We start from the raw sequence: 6,000 nt of genomic DNA on the forward strand, positions 1-6,000 counted from the left end.
GTTGTTTTACCTGATACCAGTATACATGTGTATATGTGTCTCCATTTAGAGACACACCCATGTATTATAAATGTTGATAACATTATATATACATATGTATGCTCTATTGAAGAGTCCAAACTTCTTAAATACGTAACAAAACAAGGCCCTTCAGAATCCAACCCAACCCACTCTTTAGCCACTCCTCCCATGTACTTCTTTTCTTTTCACGCCAAACTCTGGTCTAGTTACAGGGAACTTCTTTCTATTCTCTGGATGGCCAGGTTCTTTCTTTCTTCCAGCCCTTTCCACTTGTTCCTTTCTCCTGGATTGGCCAAACTCCTGGAAAGGCAGCAGAATAACACCTACTCCTGGGCCAGCCTCCCCCCTCCCCAGTCCTTCTCATTGTACTGATGTCATCATTTGCTTACTGTCTGCCCTGCCAACTCCCCTCCCCAGACTGTGAACTCTTTTGAATCTCATTCACTTTTGTGCTGGATTTTAAAGCCTACTCAGTAAATTTGCATGCCAGAGAGGCTCCCTGGTGGGCTGCTGAATAACTCTGGATTTGCAATATCTGTGAATCTTGGGGCAGGAGGATAGAGAGAAAAGGGGATGGGAGGAGGGAGGGCAATGGTGGGAGACCGTGTGTGTATACACTAAGCACGTTTTAAGTGTCCAACAATGAGGCTGAAGCCCTTGCTCTAGCTGGGGGTTGGGGGTAAGAAGGGTACAGAGCAGAGACAGTCCTCATCCTCAGGAAGTAGTTCCTGGATAAGATTTCTCCAGGGTCCAGCCTTGGTCCAGCTCCAGCCCGGCCCCACCTCTAGAAAGACACCACCCAAGCAGAAAGTCTCCAGAAGACTAGCTTTTGGCCTATGAAATGGAAACAGTGAGCTCTGCTTTGTCTGCCTCAGTATAGGTGCAAAGATCAGATGAAGGAACAGATGTGGAAGCACTTTGAAAACTGTTAAGGTTGTGCACTATGGAGGAGTCACCACCTTGCCCTTGGTAAGGTCGCTGTACTCTTAGCCAAGTCTTGCCCTCCTCCAGGCAAAGATTGCACTCATAGTTCCGTGTGTGTGTGTGTGTGTGTGTGTGTGTGTTGAAGGGTTCTTTAGGCTTCCCTGTGTTTTACACACACACACACACACACACATACACGTGCACATGTACACACCCCAGATGCAGGGGACATATAGGAAGATGGCTGGCCTCCCAGTCCAGGGCTCCTGGACCATAGAGAGGGGCTGGTAATAGATATGACCTGAGGCTGCTTCTTCAACAACCTTTCCAGGTTATACATCCTACACCTATCCCCGCAAAAGTCCCTCTGCTTTTGCTAAGGCACAAGATGGAGGCATGTCCCCTACTCTCAGGGGCTTCATTATGTTCTCTGAAGTTGGCAGAAGTGGAGCAGCAGGACCAGGAGGGGCCTGCACTCTTGGTCTGGCCTTGTACGCTCCTTACCCCCACCCTTGCCTCCTACCTCCTGGATGAGAGAGAAAATGGCTGGTTTCCTGGTCCTCTCCCTTAGCACACTCACCACCTAGGAGCCCCTGGGCTCTGATCTCCCGGTCCTCACTCCTGCCTCTGCTTAATCCTGCCAGGCTCACTGTATTGGGCCTTCGATAGGGAAAGGTGGAGGAAAGGGAGGGACATCCTTATAGAGGAAGAAGAAGGCTGAAGAAAGAGGTGATCAGAAATTAAAAATTAAAAATGTTGCTGAGGGGCACCAGGCTCTAGCAGAAAGCAGTTGGAATCAGGAAACTTGATTCTGGTTCCAGAAATTCTATAGGCAAGCTGTCAGCCTTGGAAAAATCACTTCATCTCTCTGATCATTAGCTGCTTCCTCTGAAAAAAAGGATCAAATGCTACTTCCCGGGGTTGTTGTGTCCTCTTGAGGACAGATGTAAGTGTGATGTATAGCATATCAAGGCGGCAACATTCCCAAACTGCCACTGGGGAGAGAGGTGGGAGTGGGCAGGGGGTAAGCCCCTGGGCACTGACACAAAGGTCCCAGGGTTCAAATCCTAGCTCTTCCACCTGTTAGGTGTGTGACTTTGGGCAAGTACATTGCTCCAAGCCTCAATTTCCACATCTGTGAAATGGGTTTATTAGTATCTCTTTCATAACCTTGTTGTAAAGAATAAACACATGAATGCCTAGGACTAACTTCTGCTTCTAGAAGAATTGCAAAACATCTCTGCCTACCTGTTTCTCCACTCCCCACCCTGTACTTTAAAAGCAGCCTCAGCAGGATGGTGCAGCCACTTTGGAAAACAGTGTGGCAGTGAATTATAAAATTAAATGTACTCATGACCCAGCATTACCACTCCTAAGTATTTATCCAACAGACATGGAAATTTACCAAGTCTTCACAAAAGACTTGTATTAAAATATTCATAGCAGCCTTTTTCAGAAATAGTAGTCAAAAAGGTAAGCAACTCAAATTCCCAACAACCAGTGAATGGCTAAACAAATGATGATGTTTGCTTTCAATGCAATATTACTCAGCAATAAAAAAGGAAGAAATATTGATATATGCTAAAATATGAATGGATCTCAAAAATATGCTAAGTGAAATAAACTATACACAAAATATTATGTACCATCTGATTCCATTTACATTACAGATTGGAAAAGGCAAAACTATAATGAAAGAAAGCAGATTTATGGTTGACTGGGGTCAGACGTTAGGCCTACAGGTGTGGGAGGGAATTGACTCCAAAGGAGCAAGAGAAACATTTTTGGGAGTGATAGAAATGTTCTATATCTTGATTGTAATGGTGATTATACAGCTGTATACAATTGTCCAAAGTCATTAAACTATAAACATGAGATGGGTGAATTTCCTTGTAGATAAATTATACTTCAATAAAGCTATGACTTAAGGGGCAGGGCAGTGGTGGGGAAGTAACCCTAGTTAAGGATCCTGAAGCTTCCCAGAATTTTCAATGTCTTTTTTGTTTGGTTGGTTGGTTTTCTAAGAGGCCCCAGACCTTGAAGGGGAGAGAGTAGTGAAGTTTACCCTACAAATAACAAAGCTGTGCTACACAGCAAGAGCTTGGTTTGGGCTAGGGAAAAGCAACCACCAGGAGAAGATGGAGCCCAGCCCCATGTTGGCAGGACAGAGAGTGCTTACCTGGATGGAGGAGGCCTGGGAGCCGTGTTCGGACACAGAGAGTGTTACCCTTGTGGGCTCCAGGGACCAGAAGTTTCCCTCATCTTCTCTCTGGGAACTGCCAGTGACCTGCTGCACGAGTACTGTGGGGGTCTGGAACACCGTGGAGGTTAACCTGGACTCTGTGTTCACAGGCAGATGAGAGCGCTATTGCTTCTCACTGCTGTTTCGTTTCCACTTTCTCATAGAACTCAACATTGAGTTGGGGCCTCCTTGGGGAGGCCCAGCTGGTCAGCAGGTTCTATTTTGCCAGGTGTTAGATGGAAGTTCGAGCCAAGTAATGGGACATGAAAACACTCACACACAAGGAGAAACCCAGGTTGTTTGTCCCAGGGCTTCTTGGACACAGAGACCAGACATATAAGGCTTTTGATTATGACATCACAATGTCCCCAGTGGCCAGCCCTGTTTGCCTCCCTCACTGCTAGGCAAATATGGGGTGTTCATGGAGGATTTTGAGGTCTAGTCCACAAGCAACATGGTGAGAAAATTGCCCCAGGCCCCAGTCAGATCACAAATCAAACCAAAGCCACTCAGAAGGAAGGCCAACTCACAAGATTCCCTCCCTCTGTCCTCAATTATGAGCTTTAAAAAAAACCTGTTTCTTGCACTAATTTTTTTTTGAGGAAGTAAGCCCTGTGAGGAAATGTTTTATGATACAGTCAAGTGTGTTTCACTCAAAACAGATTTTTAAAAAAGAGCTTTGTCTTTTATTTGAAGGGGCTGGCCTGATTCATGTTGAGATGCACAGTATGCTACTTTTTAAACACAGAAAGATTTGGAGACTCAAGATTAAAATCAAAAGAGAATATATGAAAAAGGGAAAAACTAAAAGATGAAAAACTTGAATGTCAGCAAATATTTGCTGAACCTGAATGAAATTGTGTTAAGATTAATTAATCAAAAATAATAAAATACTTAGGAATAAACCTAAAGATGTGTACACTGAACACTACCAAATATTGCTGAAAGAAATTAAAGAAGACACAAATAAATGGAAAGACATCTGTGTTTGTGGATTGGAAGACTCATTATTGCTAAGATGTCATTATTACCCAAAGCAATCTACAGATTCAATGCAATCCCCATCAAAATCCCAATGGTGGTTGGAATTTTTTCTTTTTCTTTTTTCTTTTCTTTTTTTGAAGAAGTAGAAAAATCCATTATAAAATTCAAATGGAAATCAAGGAGTCCCAAATAGCCAAAACAATCTTGAAAAATAAGAATGAAGTTAGAGGTCTCACTCTTCCTGATTTCAACGCTTATTACAAAGGCACAGTAATTAAAACAATATGATATGGGATTAATATCCAAAATATATAAAGAATTCCTACAACTCAACAATAACAAAAACACTTACTTAAACAATGGGCAAAGGACTTGAATAAATATTTCTTCAAAGAAGATATACAAATGGCCAATAAACATATAAAAAGATGCTCAACATCACTAATAATTAGGGAAATGCAAATCAAAACCACAGTGAGTTATTGCCTCACACCCATTAGGATGGCTACTATTTAAAAAAAAAAAAACAGAAAATAACAAGTATTGATGAGGATGTGGAGAAATTGGAAACCTCATGCATTGTTGCTGGGAATGTAAAGTGATATGGCTGCTATGAAAATAGTGTGGCAGCTCCTCAAAAAAATTAAATATAGAATTACCATATGATCCAGCAATTCCACTTTTGGGTATATATCCAACAGAATTGAAAGCAGGGTCCCAAAGATATATTTGTACATTCACAGCATAGCAGCATTATTCACAATAGCCAAAAGGTAGAAGCAACCCAAGCGTTCATTGACCATCAAAGCAGGAATGGATAAACAAAATGTGGTGTATACATACAACGAAATATTATTCAGTCTTAAAAAGGAAGGAAATTCAGACATTTGCTACAACATAGATGAACCCTGAGGACAATATGCTAAATGAAATAAGCCAGTCACAAAAAGACAAATACTGTATGATTCCACTTATAGAGGTACCTAGAGTAGTCAGATTCATAGGGGTAGAAAGGAGAATGGTGGTTGCCAGGAAGGGGAAAAGGAGAGTTATTTAATGGGTACAGAGTTCCAGTTTTGCAAGATGAAAAGGGTTCTGGAAATTCGCTGTACAGCAATGTGAATGGACTTAACAATATTGAACTGTACACTTAAAATTGGTTAATTTTATGTTATGTATATTTTACTACAACTAAAAAAAATTTAATTAAGTTCTCAAAAGTAGCTTGAGCTAAAGGGTCCAAAACCCCGGAGTCATTGACAATGTTTTCTGTGGTTATCTCAGATGGGATTGTACTATTCAAGGTCAGCTTCCACCCAGGACAGGAGGTCTCATGTCCTACTTCAGAAACAAAGCCTCCCACAGGGAGCCAGAAGTCCCAGGCGACTAGATAGATGAGGAAGCAAGAACACGTGCTCTTTCCAAAATAAATACTACCCCCTCTTCTTTGTTTCACTGCCAAAAACTCATGAGAATTGTGAAGGTGGAGGTGGGGGCATCTTTTCCCAGAATGTCTTCCCAGATCCTTCCTCTCCACCCAGGAGAACAAACACCCGGGAGAAGGCCGGCCAGTGTGTGCAGGGGAGCAGGATGTAATGGAATCGCCTCCTAAGGATGAAACTGCCCCCTAAGGATCCCACCCAGCAGGGGGTGGGGAGCTGCAGTGGAGTTCTTTGAGACAGCCCCCAGCTAGAGCCTGACAAAGGCACTCCCTTTCCAGTTAGAGCCTCCAGATCACTTCAAAGAGGTCATTGACCAATGGGGGGGCCTGTACACTCGCAAAGAAGTCTGTTGACCCTATGAGTCTTCAGGTAAATGCCTCCAGGATA

Source organism: Eulemur rufifrons, chromosome 30, assembly GCF_041146395.1.
Source record: "Eulemur rufifrons isolate Redbay chromosome 30, OSU_ERuf_1, whole genome shotgun sequence".
Lineage (NCBI taxonomy): Eukaryota > Metazoa > Chordata > Mammalia > Primates > Lemuridae > Eulemur > Eulemur rufifrons.